At 50.9% G+C, this 16,837-nt stretch overlaps 1 long non-coding RNA gene across 2 annotated transcripts; it reads left to right on the forward strand.

Moving 5' to 3' along the window:
- Window positions 1-2,564: 2,564 nt before the first annotated feature.
- Window positions 2,565-16,564, forward strand: LOC112551690. 2 transcript variants are annotated; one of them, XR_003095993.1, is made up of 4 exons: window positions 2,565-2,696; window positions 3,341-3,454; window positions 8,875-8,930; window positions 15,493-16,564. It is a non-coding gene; the product is annotated as an uncharacterized LOC112551690 (long non-coding RNA). The 2 variants fall into 2 exon arrangements; XR_003095994.1 differs by having other exon boundaries at window positions 15,906-16,564.
- Window positions 16,565-16,837: the final 273 nt, after the last annotated feature.

Raw genomic sequence — 16,837 nt, forward strand, 5'->3', positions numbered from 1 at the left:
TGGCTATCCATCTAGATGGCTATCCATCTAGGTGCCTGGCTTAAAATAACCATTCCAGTACTCCTGTAAACTCCAGCTTTGCCATCCAGCTCCATTGTGCATGTAAGGAAAAGCTTGGGCAGAGGTAACTGCCTGTGCTACAGCAGTTCTTTGCCTCTGAGCCCTACGCAGAGCACGGTTCAAAGTGAAACCAGATTGGAGGAGCAGTTGGGGAAATTGCTCCGTTGGGAAGGACTTGCATATTCTCTAATCAGAGACTGGCTCAATAACTCTCCTTTCTCTGGTTCTTTACAGCAATGCTTTTCAATCTGTGGTCCGCAGACCCCTGGGGGTCCACAAATTATCTCTAAGGGGTCTATGAAAAATTACTATGATCAATCAAAAGTATGTGAATACCCACACTGACAATTCAAAGGGGTCTGCATCTCCGTTTGAAATTTCCAAAGGGGTCCAAAAATGAAAAAAGGTTGAAAACCACTAACTTACAGCCACGTTTGAAGGCGTGTGCCTGTTGAACGGCCTAGCACAAGGCTCCCACCCAGCTGCCACCCCCCATTGCTCCAGCTGCAGCAGCAGCCAGGAGCTCCAGGCTCCTCCCTTCAGTTTCTTCTTTCTGCCCCTGACCCAGGGTGCAGCTCAGTGCAACCTAACCTAGCCTTCAATGCAGAGGGGGGGCCCACAGCCTGGGGTGCCCAAGCACTGCCGTGCAGCAGAGGAGCTCGCAGCCAAGGAGCTAAGGGTGCTGGGGTGCCTGGGCACAGTGCAGCAGGGGAGCTGTGAGGAATAGCAGTGTCTAAAGGAGGGCTGATGCCAAATCAAGTTCATAGTAATACCTGAAAGTGCCCATCACCATGACATGCTGGCAAGCAGCAGGAAGGAAGGGGGCTCCCTCCCATCCACTTCTTCCTGCTTTTCCCCCATCAAAACTCTTGTGGCTTCCAGTGAGTAAGCTGTACAACACATGTGAAGTATCTGGACGATGGGCAGTGCTGGTGTAGAGGTGCCTCCAGGACATGGCTGCCTGGCTAGAAGAAGGGGGTCAGAAGAGTTTTTCAAACAGTTTGAGGGTTGTCAACATCCACTGCCTTGAGTCCAGCTCTGCCTCCTCCTCTCTTCATTAGTACCCAGTGCCAGCCTGAGCTGCTTGAAGTGAGTTAGTGGCGTCACATGTCCAGAGCAGGTGAATACAATGGATGGTCTCTGGCCGGGAAAGCTGCACAACCCCTTCTCTCTGGGCTTTCTCTGCGGCTCAAGGCTGAGATGCATTTGTTATCTCTGGAAGCTTGTGCTCCAGCTGCCCTTGTTCTGCAACCCCCAGCTGCAGAGTCCCGCAGTTGCTCCTCATTGCCTGGGATCCCGTAAGTCTGATTTTGGTATTAACCTAGAGCCCCGAAAGCCCTGTGTGGCTTGACTGATGCTGTGAAGCTTTTCTTTGTAACAGGCTATTTTATACAGGCCTCAGCTGCAGCTTTCACTAGGCTGGTCTGTCCTTCTCCCTCTGCCTTAGTTGCAGTATCACAGATAATCCTCGTGGGGGAAATGGGCCTTGTATCTCTGCTGCTCTGAAGTGCTACAACGCAGCAGCAGAGTGATATGATCAGCTGCTCTCTGGAGCATTTGTTTTGTAATCCTCTGCAAGTCAGTCATTTCCATGATGCCTTTGTCCTGAAGGACCCTTTTGCAGATGGGGAGTGTGCTTGTCTGTGCCCACATGCAGATTGCTCTACCTATCCGAGGAGCCGTTTCCAGCTTAGGTTACATCTGGTTAGTTCTGCCAGAGCCACACCACAGCCCTACGCCAGCGGTGTGAGGGCTCAGCTCTCGTTCCCTGTGGAAAGGACTATAGGAGTAGAGAAACCACGAGCCAGAGCTGGGTCCCTTCTCTTTTGTTTTAGTGGACAGCCAGGAAGTCCTCTCCTCATTCCAGGCAAGTGGGTCAGGAAATGCAGAAAGGAGTCCCACTTGCTGTTCATCACCCCCACTCCTCAATATCCTACCTGTTCCCTGAAGTCTCCCACCCCTGGACTGACCAGCCTTGACACTGCTTTGGTTAGGAGAGTGCAGCATGAGCCGGGCTAGGAAATAACAGCCTTGAAAGTTAGAAAGTTAGAATTCAAGAAGCCCTGGATTTATCATTGAGAACAGATGCTCCAACCTCCCGGGAATGAAAGTGGCATCAGCGTCTAGACAGATTGAGCAGGCCCCCACGTTACACTGCCTTTTGGCAATCTCAGGACCTGTTTGCAATGGGACTGAGTCTGGCTGAAATGTTAATTTTGTTAAGCCTCAAATTATTTCATTTTACTGTCTGGTGTTTAGGCTTTTGTACCCAACTGGCTTTAAAATAAAGAGGAGAGTGCACTTCTGATATAGCCCACCAGGGGAGGAGCTTGCATCAGGATTGTCAGTCTAGAGCAGCCCGCAGACACTTCTTCTATCCCAGCTTTATCCACCCCCCACCCCCTCCTTTTGATTACTATTCCTGAACTCTTTTTTTTTGGAATCCAAATGTATTTATATATACAACGTCATTCCCATGTGCCCTGGCTCTTTACAGGAACAGAGCATTACAGCCCTAAAGGGGGAACCGGGTGTTTTAGCTGATGTGCAGAAAGGAAAGTTTTCAACTGAAGATTTAACAAGAGGAACCCCAGATCTAGACCATTTCCCTCGGGGCCGGATGTTTAGCCCACCAGGTAACTTAACCTAAATGAAATGAGTGTCATGTGATTCGGTTAAATCCTTAGGTCTCTCCCTCTGCTCTCGGTCTGGAAGGGGAACAGATTGCACTGGTAGACAGCACTTCGATACCAGCATATCTTATCTTGGGACAGCAGTACAAACCCATTCCTATACAGGGTTACAAGCAGCTGTGAGAGGTTTCCAACCACATCTCCTCTCTCTAGCCTGGCATGAGAGGCCCATCTGTTGTCCCGATCCCATGACATGTGAGGTCTCCTGTCTGCCGGATTCGGGATGTGACAGAGATGTTCCTGAACCTTATCTGGTCCGCTGATCATTATCCCATGGTCCTAATCCATGTGGGTACTAATGATGTAGCCAGGAACAGTCTGGATCACCTCATGAAGGACTACAAGGCTCTGGGGGCCAAGCTGAAGGAGACAGGGGCACAGGTGGTCTTTTCATCTGTCCTCCCAGTGAGCAGATGTGGACGATGCCATGAGACCTGCATCAGGGAGGTCAACTTGCGGCTTCAGAGCTGGTGTTATGAGACGGGCTTTGGCTTTTTGGACCATGACCCATACTTCCGAACAAGAGACATGTTTGGCTGGGATGGGCTTCATCTCTCCCCCAAAGATAAGCGTGTGTTTTCTTTCAGGTTGGCTGATCTCCTCCGGTGGGCTTTAAACTAGGTTCGTCAGGGGAAGGGGAGGACAAGGCCAGAGGGATCCATGGAGCACTGAACCATGAGATACCCACAAGACCAGCCCAGGTAAGTATCAAAGGTTGTATTAGGCAGGAGTATAGGGGCGTTCCAGGGGCAGCCACCGGGGGAATTAAGTGGATATATACAAATGCCAGGAGCATGGGTAACAAGCAGGAGGATCTGGAACTCTTGCTTGCGAGCAATAACTTTGACCTAGTGGGACTAACTGAAACCTGGTGGAACTCTACTCATGACTGGGTGGTAGGAATAGAGGGCTGTAGGTTGTACAGGAGAGCTGGAGAAGGGAAAAAAGGAAGGGGTGTCGCTCTCTATGTCAAAGGACAGTACACATCTTCCCTAATCAAACTGGGATCAGAGAATGGACAAGCAGAGACTCTGTAGGTTAGGATCTAAGGGGGTCGGGGGGGAAAGGGACCTGGTGGTGGGGCCTCCGCACCAGAACACAGGAGGTAAAGAGTCCCACCAGGGGTAACGCCTTGCTCAACTTGGTGTTGGCCACAGGGGATGACCTGGTGGAGGACCTGCAGATTCAAGGCAACTTGGGGGACAGTGATCACCAAATGATAAAATTCACTATCCAGAGAAGGGCAGGCACTATACCTAGCAGGACACAGGTGCTAAACTTTAAAAAGGCTGACTTTAATAGGCTCAGGGGACTGGTTAGCAGGGTACTAGGAACCAAGAGCCTAGATGCTTTGGGGGTCCAGGAAGGGTGGTCGTTCCTCAAGGATACCATTCTTTGGGCTCAGAGTGAGACAATCCCATGGCAGAGGACAGGGGGCAAAGGGACCAGGAAGCCCCTTTGGCTAACCAGAGTCATCCAGGATACCATAAGGGCAAAAAAAGTAGCATACAGGAAGTGTTCAAATCACCGGGACCAGAGGGACTCCACCCACAGGTAATGAAGTAATTAGCGAGTGCCGTAGCTGAACCACTAGCAAGGATATATGAGCGCTCATGGTGCTTGGGTCAGGTCCCAGAGGATTGGAAGAGGGCCATTGTCATCCCAATCATTAAGAACGGGAGGAAGGAGGACCCGGGGAACTATAGACTGGTCAGCCTTACCTCTATCCCAGGGAAGATCCTAAAAAAAATTATCAAGGAACACATCTGTGGGAGCCCGCTGGCTAATGTGATGCGGAGGGGCAACCAACATGGGTTTAGCGGGCAGGTCCTGCCTGACTAACCTAGTTTCTTTTTTACGACAAGGCCACCAAATGTTTAGATGCAGGAGTCGAGGTGAATGTTATCTATCTGGACTTCAAGAAGGCCTTTGACACAGTATCCTATAGCATCCTTATTAATAAGCTAAGGAGATTTGCCTTGGGTGATTATACAGTAGAATGGGTAGCAAACTGGTTCAGGGTCACACTCAGCGGGTGGTGGTGAATGGGTCAGTGTCAACCTGGAAGGCTCAGTTCTGGGGCCAGTGCTGTTCAACATCTTCATCGGTGATCTGGATGAGGGGGTGGGAAGCACCCTGTCCAAATTTGCAGATGACACAAAAATATGGGGTGAAGCTAACACCCTGGAGAGGAGGAACCAGACCCAGGCTGACCTCAACAGGTTGGGGAAGTGGGCAGAGAACAACAGGATGCAATTCAATAAGGACAAGTGCAAGGTGCTGCATCTAGGGAGAAAAAACTGCCATCGTGCCTATAGGCTGGGGGACGACCTTCTCAGCACCACTGAGGCAGAAAGAGATCTTGGAGTCACTGTTGACTCCAGGATGAACATGAGTCATCAATGTGATGAAGCAGTCGGCAGAGCCAATCACACCTTGTCGTGCATCCGTAGGTGCTTCACAAACAGGTGCAGGGAAGTGATTATCCCTCTCTACACGGCACTGGTCAGACTGCAGCTGGAGTACTGTGTCCAGTTCTGGACGCCACAGTTCAAGCAGGATGTGGACAACCTGGAGAGGGTCCAAAGAAGGGACATGCATCTGACTGGAGGCCTGCAAGGAAGGTCCTATGAGGAAAGGCTAAGGGACCTTAACCTCTTTAGCCTCTCCAAGAGAAGGTTGAGAGGGGACCTTGTGGCGGCGTGCAAATTCATAAGCGGGGAGCAACACGAAGTAGGCAGTGATCTGTTTGCCAGGGCATCCCCTGGAACAACAAGGAACAATGGCCATAAGCTACTGGAGAGTAGGTTTAGACTGGACATTAGGAAAAAGTTCTTCATGGTCAGGGTTGCCAGGATCTGGAATGGGCTTTCAAGGGAGGTGGTGCTCACCCCATCCTTGGGGGTCTTCAAGAGGAGACTGGACAGGCACCTGGCTGGGATCACATGACCCCAGGTTTGGTGACCCTTTTCTTGCCTGCCAGGGGCAGGGGGTTGGACTAGATGGCCCACTGAGGTCCCTTCCAACCCTGGAATCTATGAACCTATGAATTAAGGAAAGGGGCAGTAACACACTCTTGGTGTGGAAGGGGAGATACAGGATAGCAAGAAGAGCAGGGCCTCAGAGTGACTTGGGGAGAAGACAAGAAAAGCCAGTCTGATGTGACTGGCCATGAAATCATGGTTCCAACGTAGCCACAGCCCCATCAGAACCAGAGGTTGCTTAGTTGGATCCAGTTTTTCAGGGAGTTGATTTTCTTGATTTTTTTGGAGCCCGGAGGGCCTACAGATCATCAAGTATGGCCTCCTGCATAGCTAGACTAGAACATCTGACCTAGCCACCCCTGCACTGGTCTCAGGTCACTGGTAAAGGCTTCACGTGAGACACAACCTACCGTGTCATTAAATATGTCCTTCCAGAGATTAATGACTTGCAGTCCTATTTGTGTTGTGAATTTGTCTACCTTCAGCTTCCAACCATTGAACCATGTGATGTCCTTCTCAGCTAAGCCACCTGTTCACTGACATTCTTTCCCCATGTAGGCACTTGGAAGCCGTGATCTAGTCACCTGCTCTTGGATGGACTAAATGGACCAAGTTTCTATTTTCTCCTCCAGTTATAGCCTCAATCATTCTTGTAGTTCTTTCTTCCACAGCTAGACAGCTCTTTATCCATCAAGAAGCAAATTCTGTCCAGTTATTGTCTTTTGTTAGACCAATTTTATGGTTGGGAGAGAAGTTAAACAAGCTTCTGGACATTAGGAAGATCCTTCCTCAGAAGCAGATGTGGCCTAAGCTAAAGAGCAGGTAGAATAATTACTTCTAAGTCCATTATATACATACATGAAAATGATTGCTTAACACAGGAAGTGGGCAGTAAATGTATGGAGCAAATAACAATTATCAGGAAGGTCTTGGTCTGTAGATATAGTTGCTATAGATAAGCTTAATTATTTAAACGAATGAGGTGATGCAAAAGTGAAGAGGTCTATTATCATCTGTGGAGCACAAAAGTTAGCAGAGGGAGCAGGTAATAATGAGCCATAAAACCATTATTCGATTAAGACCTTGGGTTTTGATGTCCAGCAAAGATAGGACTTTATGTTTCCAGGCTTGTCTTCTGAAAGCATTCAGTAGGTTTCTCTTGAGGACAAGGACTATGAGGTCAGAGATGGAGTACTTATTCTGTGTAAGTGCTCTCCCAACGGTGAGTGGATGCTTTTGTCCTGCATCATTTTCCAGTGAGAGTTCATTCTGGAGTGTACTGGTTGTTTAGTTTCATCCACGTAGTTTCCATGAGGGCATCTGGTGCGTTGGATGAGGTGTATCACCTTTAGTGATAGACATGTAGGATCCAGGGATTCTGATGGCTTTATTGTGGGGAGTGTTGATCGCGATGACAGTGGGAATGTGTTGGCAGGTTTTGAATCTGCTGTTTAGGCAGAGCCTAGTTATGTGTTGACTATACAGTTGGTCCAACAAAAGTTACATTACCTTCTTCCAGCATAAGAAGGCAAGAAAGCCTCTTGTATCAGATGACTATAATGCCCAACATTTTGCCCATCAATCATTCTTTTAGTGCACTTACCAAGAACTTTCTCAGGAAGTCTTTTATAGCTCCATAAAAGGCCCATAAAATATTTGTAAAATATTTGGCCAGTCCAGAGAGAGCTGTGGGCATTTGTAAACTTCCAGAATCACTGCATCATCCTCTTGATTTTAGCATCTGATCCATTGCCAAAGCAGGGGGTTTTCATTGGGAAAGAAACCTGCCACTAAGATCCCTTCAAGCTCTGATGGGATCTGCATGGGCTGCTAATGAATACCCGCTGGTGACCAAGGGGCGTCACGTTGTGTGCAGCATTTCTGTGGCCCGTACCAGCACATGCGGGGCTGAGGGGCTTTGACCCTAGCTGACTTCCTGCCCCTTGGGCAGGGGGCTGGATGAGATGATCTTGTGAGGTCCCTTCCAGCCCTAATGCCTATGAAATCTGTGACAGTCTCCCATCAGCACTGAGCAGCTCCTGGACTCAGTGAGAAGCAGAGGTCAGCATAGACCTTGCAAAATTGCCTTATTAACCTTGCTATGGGACTTTATTCCAAGGAACAAGAAGGAGCCTGAGATGCAGATGCTGAAGGCTGTTCATTAGCAACACCCAGCAGTGAGGGGAGGAATGGGCGGGTGTACACTGCTTCATTTAAATACAAGGCCATGTACAGCTGACATTAGCACCACCCTCCCTGCTTGTACCTGCAGAGAGTGATCCTCCACCAGCCCCCAGTACCAACATGGACTCAAGCAGGAGCCTACCTTGGAGCTGTCTCTATATAACAGTACAAATGCAGTGCCAAGGCAGACTTCAGCCCCATCTTTATTTGTGGTTCACACAGTTGCCATCCCAGCAGGACCTGCTGTGCTGAGTAGGCTCCTCTCACCATCCAAGCAACCCACGGCCCATTGTTGTCCAGCAACATGTGGCCCCTGCTCCAGAGACAGCTCCTTTCCCAGGAGACAGTGGTGACTTCAGACATGTGGGCTGCTGACGTATGTAGATACCCATGCCACTCTCGAGCTGGGCGTCTGCTCCTTTCAGCATGATGCCCTACTTTCTCACCCCTCCAGGTGGACAGTTTGGCCTGCTGACTTGAATATTAGAGTGCCTGATGCTCTCATCTGCCACGTCTTGGTGTTGTATTTACTAAGAATGGGAGGAAGGTTTCATATCTCCTTGAATAGACACTTGGTCAGCTTAGGCAATGTATCCTGGGGCTCCGCCTCCCCTATGCCCCACTTGGCACCAACCCATTGTTAGTATGTCAACTTAGGTAAGTAAGTCCTTGCTGCCTCTCTGCTGCGGCTTTCAAGAAAGTCCAGGCCACTAATATGAATCCTAGATCTCAATAAGCAAAATAAATATTTCCTAAACCTAAATGAATCCTCGCAGCATAAATACTCTTTCTTTACACACAACATCTTCTGTGAGACCTTAGCAGTATTTCCCAGGGAAACACACTGAAAGTCTTCCCCAGTAAAAGGGCTTGAGAGTGACTAGTGCTCCAATCTCTCACTGCCCTCATCACTCACGGTTTGAAGTTTTACTCTTTTTTTTTTCTCTCCACAGGATCCTCGCCACTTGGAGACCACTCATCATTTGGGGCATCCGCAAGGACCTGGCTGGTAAGTTAACAGGCTCCTCCAAGCCTCTATTCATGCAATGCTGCCTGGGCTTCCACCATTCGCCCCTCCTGGGGCACTTTGTGCCTAGACGCTGTTCTTCACAGCGCCAGGCTTCTGTTTCTGGTCCTCTCCCCTTCCTGTCTCAGGCTGCTCTTTCTGTCTTTCATGGTTCATCCGGCCAATCGGAACTGGAAAGCACTAACAAAGTGTGCCTGTGCCGGTGTTGGGGTTTCCCTCCTTGGGGTCGGCATCAAACGCAGTGGCTCATCCATCCACCAGAGCTTCTCCTCCACTTCCGCTTCATCTACTTTGGTGGCAGCTGGCTTCTCACTCCCACAATGTGACTCTGCTAGGAAGGGAACTGCTGGAGCTGGTGACCAACCCCCCGACGGAGAACTTTAGGCCTCTGGAGGCCTCAGCGCACATTGCAGCCCTTGGCTGGTGGGAGACCCAAGCTGTAGCTGTAGGAAAACCTTCTTGCATGCTCTGGCATGGTCAGAATAGGTGCCTGCCACAGCACTGTGGTTCTTGATGACTATGCTCAGTGACCCCCCATCTCTAGGGCTAGAAACACTTGGGTGACACTGATCTCCTCTCCAGCCCAGAAGCCTTAATATCCTTCCCACAATGCTCTTACCTGGATGGGAATGATGAAACAAGACACGGAGGAGAGAAAGGGAGTAGTAGGCAAGGCCACATGAACATACTTGTGTGTATGGGCATGTGGGGTGCTCCATGCTGTGCCTGCTCCTTTGAGGACGTGCATTTCTCCCTGCCCTCACTCAGCCACCCCGGCTCTGTAGGCTGGGCACTAGCAGCTCAGGCTTTGAGCTCTTGAAGTCCCCTGCTCAGCCCTCAGGACATTAGCCAAAATGGCAGCCCCCACTTAAATCAGGAATTGTTTAGCCCCTTGTGTGGTGCCAGATCCTTGGATGGGACAAGCTGCCATAGCTCCGCTTAAACCAATGGGACTATTCTGATTGGCACCACCTGAGGATTTGGCCCACAGGCCCCAGTGAGGCTGTGCACTAACCGCGTCTACGGCCAAGTTCCTTGCCTAGAGGGTGAGATGGGAGTTTTCCTATACTCCAGTGGGGGCCAACCTTTTTGGTAGGCATGACGCAAATTAACTCTGCACCCGTCCCGAGTGCCACACCTATTCTCTCCCTCTACTCAATCTGCTGCTCTGCTTTCTGCTCCCTGCCCTAGCTGCTACTGTGTTGCCTGTCCCCTCTCTGATCCATCCCCTGCCACACACAGAGGTTGGCCATGCCACATGTGGTACCCATGCCAGTTTTGGCCTCCCTTGCTATATTCCATCCCTCTCAGAGTAGAATAGATATTGGTACAGCTCTTGTTTTCTTCCCTTCCTTGGCGGTCTCCCCAGCCCGATGCAGCAGGGCAATGCCTGTGGAAACTTGCCCTGCTCCCAGGGAAATGCATCACACTGGCTGCTGCAAAACCCGAGTGCTCACAGCTTTTCAGTGTGCCCCACAGAAATGGCCATCCCTCCAGCAGTTGAGGAAATGCTATTTACTGCCTAAAGACTGTTCCTTGCCATGATGCAGCAATTAGATTATGTAAGAGTCAGCAGGTCAGATGATGCAAGTTTCATGGGTGTGAACCCAGAGCAACCACACAACAGTCATGGCATCTACTCCAGATTTATGTCAGTATAAGGCAAATTGAAGTCTGGCCAGGGGCACTTCTAATAGAAGCAATTTGTTAAGGGGCCAGGCAGATGCTTGTCACTTTGGCCCTCTCTGAGATAAGGTTTGCTCCCAGCTACACACTCTTCCCTAGCTCCCTTTTCCTCTTGACTACAGCACGGTCCTGCTGGCGGCATAAGGGAAAGCTTCTTATCAGGGAATGTGTTTGAAACCTTAGGGCCAAGTTTGCAGCTTGTCAAAATTGTTACTGGTCTCCAAGAAGTTGCAGTGATTCACACCACTTGGAGCCTGGACTCTTGGACCCTGGGGGATTATTCATCCTGCCTATACAAGTGGATCAGCCCCATTGCTTTCTCTGGGGTTATTCCTCCTTCACACTGGTATAGCTGCAAGCCGTTTTGGTCCAGGTGAGCACTGTTGCTCATAGGCCTTTGTCTGTTGTCACTGCAGCAAAGCTGAGCTGCTCACTGTCTGCCAGGAGACACTGACCCTGTGACAATCCCCGGCTTTAGCAACGTTAATGCAACTGTCTCAGCAGAGCAGTGCGTGCATGTGGGGACAGCTCATCCCACCTCAGGTCTATGGGTCACAAAAGATTTGGTCAAGGTGAAGCCTTGCCAGGCCCCATGCATCCCTCCCTCCCTCTCTCAGGGGATGGATGCTCCAGTGCTCAGTGCATCGTAGCGGAGTTGGAGACCTGAGCTCTCCATCTGCAGCATGATTTGGGTGAGTCCTTTGACTTCTCTGCATCTGACTTCCTTGGCTATGAAACCCCTGTGGGCAAGAGTAGCCCCAGAGCACAGGGAGCCTTTGTTCACCCAATGTGCTTGGAGAGCCTCAGCTAGAAGGCAGCTGAGACAAGTGGAAAAACTTGCTAATGGAAATGGACTTGGCTCATGGACAACACTACAACTTTTATTTAGGGGCTGAAGATTTTTTGCTTCCCTTCTGCCCACCCTATAGGCAACAGCAATGATTCTGCAGCCCTCTGGTTTGGTAGTCTTGACTCAGCTGGGACCGGTGCCTGACCCCATCATCCCCTGGCAGTGCCTTCTTGCTCTTATTCCTGGTACGATGAATTGTTCAGAAATCACTCCAAGCCAAAGGGTCTGACAGACGCCTGCTTCCCCCTGCATCTGCATTCTGCCAGCTCAGCAGTGTGCGATAGGAACCTCTGGACAGTATCGCAGCCCCAGTAAGGTGGAGTTCCCCATACAGAGCACTCACCCTTTTCACCAGAGTTAATGGGAACAGCCCAGTGCCCAGCTCTGCTAAGAAGTTGGCACCAAATGCCAGAATGTTTATGAGCATATTGATGGCTGGTTACCTGAAGTGCCATTTGCCACTAAATGTGGGTCAGTAAAGCAGCCATTTGACCTCTAGCATTGCCTGACCACTGGGATAGAGCTGGCCCTGTTCATTAACCAAATTCTGTCTGCCTCAGACGGGCATTTTATGGCCTTCTGGCTGAGGCTTCTGAAATTCTCGCCTTTTCCAAACCAAACATATCAAATTCAATCTCCGATCCTCACGTGGATCAGAGGAGGAGCTGGTTTTGGGATGCAACGACTAACCCCTGAGAGAGGAAACCACAATGGGTATTTCCTGGCCTGTGAGTCTAAGGCAGTACATCAGGAGCCCAGGCTGGCTCTCTCCCTAAGCTTAGGATCATAGCAGGCAGGAACATGCCCTGTAGCAGAAACCATGGTAATGCCTGGAAAGGAGCCTCCAGGCCAAAGGAGGCTTGGTAGGAGAACAAAGGGGAAGCCAGGATGAGGTGGGAAGACCTTGAAGAAGGAATCAGTAGCACGGAAGAGGAGGGCTAGCAAGAGAGGGCATGTCTGTGCCATGAGCTTCTGCTTCAATGGAAGAGGATTTAGCTTCTCAGCAGGGGTTAAGGGCACGACTGCTTCTTCACCGTGCCAAGATTTTGAGTGGAGAACTCCTTCCTCCAGTGGATGGGGGGAGCAGGGTTCACCGCAATACCACTGGGGTGGGAGGTGGGCTGGGGTCCTACCGGGACTTCCCTGGTGCCTGGCTGGGAGTTTGTACTCGTGCGGGGGGTCAAACCAACTGCCAGATGTGGCCTCACCGAGGGACTTCCCCCACAGATCAGATTGGCAAGGACTGCACAGCTTTTTGCCTTCCTGAGCAGCACAGAGAACGGCCTCCTGCCTCAGATCACCTGCGCCTATATTCACCCTCCATATTCCTTGCTATTGCAGTCCCAGGGCACTGGGGGAACTCTTGTCTGGCCAGCTCAGGTGTGTGGTGGGCTTTTTCATAAGTTGCTTTGTGGCTGTGGCAGGTGAGGGGAGTCTAAGTGAGACAATATAGTGGATCCTTCTGGACACATAGTTGCCTGCAAATGCAGGGGATGGGACTTGATGGGCCACAAGGCCCCTCCCAGTCATAGTTCAAGCAGTTCACATTACTATAGTGATCCTATCAAACTCTCTCGGATCCCTCCTCATCCAGAGGTTTCAAAGTGCTTTGCACAGGCAGGGGGCAGCGTTAGTGGGGTTGTGTTGGGGGTCCTGGACTGGAGGGAGAGCTGTGGGAAAACCAAGGCATGGAAAGCCAAAGGGCCTGATATTCAGAGGCTCTGAGCACCCTGGTCTCTAGGTAGGGTCAGTGGAAGCTGCAGGTGCTCAACACTGCTGGAAATCAGGTGACTGCACAAGCTTTTGGAGTAAGGTAACTGCAGAGCTGGAGTTAGAGTCCAGGAGCCCGACTCCCAGCCCATGGCTTTGCTGGGGAGCAGGACTAGGGGACGGAGATCGGGGAATGTGAGAAATCCCATACCGCCCTGTAGTCTCATATCACATGCCCTTGCCCAGCATTGACAGGAACAGGAAGGGGGAGAGCCCACAGAGATGCCAAACATGGAGAAATGCTGCATGTGTTTAAGTGCTGCTCCGAGCAGTTGGAGCCAGGGTGCGGAGGGCCTAGGGGCCTGGGCTGTAACTGGACCTCGGAGAGGCAGGTGGGTAGGCAGGTTCTTGTGGGCACAGTAGGCAGAGAGGGAGGCAACCAGGACAAAGGGCTTCCAGCCCCACCGTTAGGACTGCCCAGGAAGGGGCAGCCTCACAAGGGTCCTTCCTCTTTCAAACCCTGGTTCAGCCCCCAGGGAGATGGATAGAAAAGACCCCAGTGGCTTCAACAGGAGAGTGTCCCAGCCCTAGATGCTGCCCAGCAGGGGAACGCATTGTCCTTTCCGTGCATCCTGCGGTTGGTGTTGAGCTCGCTCAGACTGAATTTCCCCTTCACACCATCTCTTTGTCCCACCTTTGTTCTCCCAAGGAAGTAGCCTGCTGGGCTGAGCGCTAGGGGATGGATCAGGCCCAGTGCAGAGTGGCTAACCCTGGGCAGGGGTACAGGGGCAACAATGCCACCACAGAGGCATGGCTCACAGGGGAAGTCCCCATGGCAGCCAGGTTTGTGACAGGTACAACGGTTTGTGCCCTATGTTTTGCTAAGTGAGCTGCCGGAAGACAATGTTGGATGAGACCAGGCTGATCCCCAGAACTGAGATAGCTATGCACTACTTGAGCACAACATTATAGGCTCCATGTGGGGGTAATAGGTTGGCATCTGATGGCTTGTTGCATGAGATGATTTGTGACCCTCGTGTCTGCTCGGGGACTTTACCAGCATTAATGCACAAAGCTCCCAGTGCTCCTGGCAGAGGCCAGCCCACATTTCTCATCCTCCAGATGAGGAAACTAAGGCATAAGGAAGATTGAAGACAACACCTTTGGGTGTTGGAGTTTTTGGTGCCCAGCTTGAATCACCTGGGGCCTTGCTTTTCGACGAGCTGAGCCATTGACTTCCACTGAAGCTCAAAACAAGGCCTGGGTGCCAAAGAGGAAGATGCCCAAAGACAGTGGCTGCTGTCGGCCCTTTTCACCAGGGTTGTCCAGTAGGCTAGCAGCAGGAGGAATGAAACCCAGGTCTTCTTGTTCCCCAACCTGCCCTCCATTTTAGCTGCCCCCCCCCAACCCCGCTTGTGACTCTGGATTTCTTCCAGTTGAGGAGGCTGAGATAAGGGAGCTGTTCCTCAGGCACTGAGCTGTGGACTCAGGCAGACAAGTAAGGATCCGAACCAAACAGCTGTGAGCTTCCCAGGTTGCACCCTGTCCTGGGAGGGGTGCCAATGGCACAGAGCAGCCACTAATTAAATCAGCTGCACTCTGAAAATGTGGGAGAGTAAAACCAGCTCTTAAAGGGAAGGAGGAGCTGTGGAGAGAGCTGTTGTGTAACCGGAGAGCCTTGCAGAGTGAAGGGTGTGGCGGGGTGTAGGGGAGGGGAGGAAGGAAGTCTGATTGTCTGAACTATTCAAACCCAAGAATTTATTGTCAAAGAAAATGGAAAGTGCTGTAATAACAATTACTTGTGGTTTCCTTATTGTTCAGCTGCCAGCCAGTCACCTACTGAGTAAATGAGGTTTCTGGATGGGGTGGCAGGGGTGCTGCCGAAATGTCTGCCTGTGCAACCCCACAGCTTCCACCAAGGAAAGGCAGACCAGGACACAGTCCCTCCCCGTGGGCTGTGGAAAGCCCAGGCAGGGCAGGTGGGACAGGCTCGATTCTGGGAGCCAGACACCTCGGCAGCGTAGGGCCAGACGCCTCTGTGATGCAGGTGGCGATGCAGTAGTGTGTCGGGGAATGGGCCATGGTGCCCCGTGTGATGGGAACAAGTTTGGCAGTGGGGGGCGTGCAGGCTATTCTTGGCTCATGTATCGCGGGGTGAAATGGGTGGAGGCTTAATGGGAAAAGCTACCCGCTGCGGTGAAGGCGATGGAGCCCCATCCGCACATGATCTTATACCTCTTGTAAGTCACTTTCCCAGCATCTCTCTTTCCTTCTTTACCCCCTGTCCCTCCCCACCAGATACACTGCCCTGGCTGCACGTACCTGGTGGACACTGAATGAGTGGAACTGACACTGGCTCAGCCCTTTCACTGAGCTGGCAGCTTGACCCTTCAAACACCATCTTGCCAGGGCAAGCTACATTCGCAGGCATAACAAGCAGGGTCCGGCCCCAAACAGATGGCAGCAGGAGCAGTGGCACTGGCAGATGCTGCCATTCTTATGCCCCCTCTGAGTGCGCACCTGGTGCTGGTGCCTTTTTTTACACTTCTGGCTAAACCTCTGAGAACCCCTGGCTGGATTATTGCAATACCTATCTAAACATGAAAAGGAGGAGGAGCTAAACTACTGAAAAATGTCCAACTAGATCTAGTAAAAAATGTTCACCCCTTCCTGATTGTTTTCCATCATAACATGAGCTTTCATCACTGCAGAGTTGTTCCACAGGAAGACGACTGTCAGTGACATTCTGGGTTTTCCAAAGCAGCCTTTCATGCCCAGATGTCTTATTTTGAACTGTCCGGACGAACAGGAACATTTCATCTCAAACACTTTGACGTGAAGCCTTTCAGTCTGAATCAGCCTTGACATTTCCAACTCCAACATTTTTGGGAAGACATGATGTTTCCTGGGAAATGGGGTGACTTGTCTTCTTTGTCCTGCTAGAAGATGAAAACAAAATGTTGAAATATTAGAATTCCCCACAGGATGGAAACTCCGCTCTCCTACAGCTCTTGTCCAGCTACTACAAAGCACAACGGCCCATCTGCTCTCCGCAGGTCAGTGAGAATGTGTCACCCGGCTGCTCTGCTCTCTGCACTTGCTCGCACTCAGTGGAGTCCAGTTCAGTGGTCCCATCCAACGGCTTTTGCTGTGATTAGCCCTGCCTATCTGTGAGATCCTCTCTCCCCCTGTGACCGTGACCTTCCATGACAGCTACAATTTACTGGCACAATAAAACTGTTGACCGGGGCAGGATTGAGACTGTGGAACTTAATCCTGCAAGAGTTCAGAGATTATAGACCTCACTGCACTCAGTCACATGCAACCCTCAGCTCACGGCTCTTTATGCAAGCATAACACGCCGACTCACACCTGCACACCAGCCTACGCACACAGCACTGTGACTTTCCCCCATACCCAGAGCACCTCAGCACACAGAACGCACCCACTCACATGCAAACACCCTGTAAACTACAGGCTGAGAGGCCAGAGAGACAGATTTTGCTTCCATTTTGAATGCCCGTGGTGCCCTCCAACACTGTGTTAACAGATAGAGGCCAGCTAAGTCCCCACACATATAGATCAATTCCATATGCCACCTTTTATGTCATCACTGAGTCTGGCCCATCTCCTCTGGCTGCAT

Source organism: Alligator sinensis, unplaced genomic scaffold (genome assembly GCF_000455745.1).
Source record: "Alligator sinensis unplaced genomic scaffold, ASM45574v1 scaffold971_1, whole genome shotgun sequence".
Classification (NCBI taxonomy): Eukaryota; Metazoa; Chordata; order Crocodylia; family Alligatoridae; genus Alligator; species Alligator sinensis.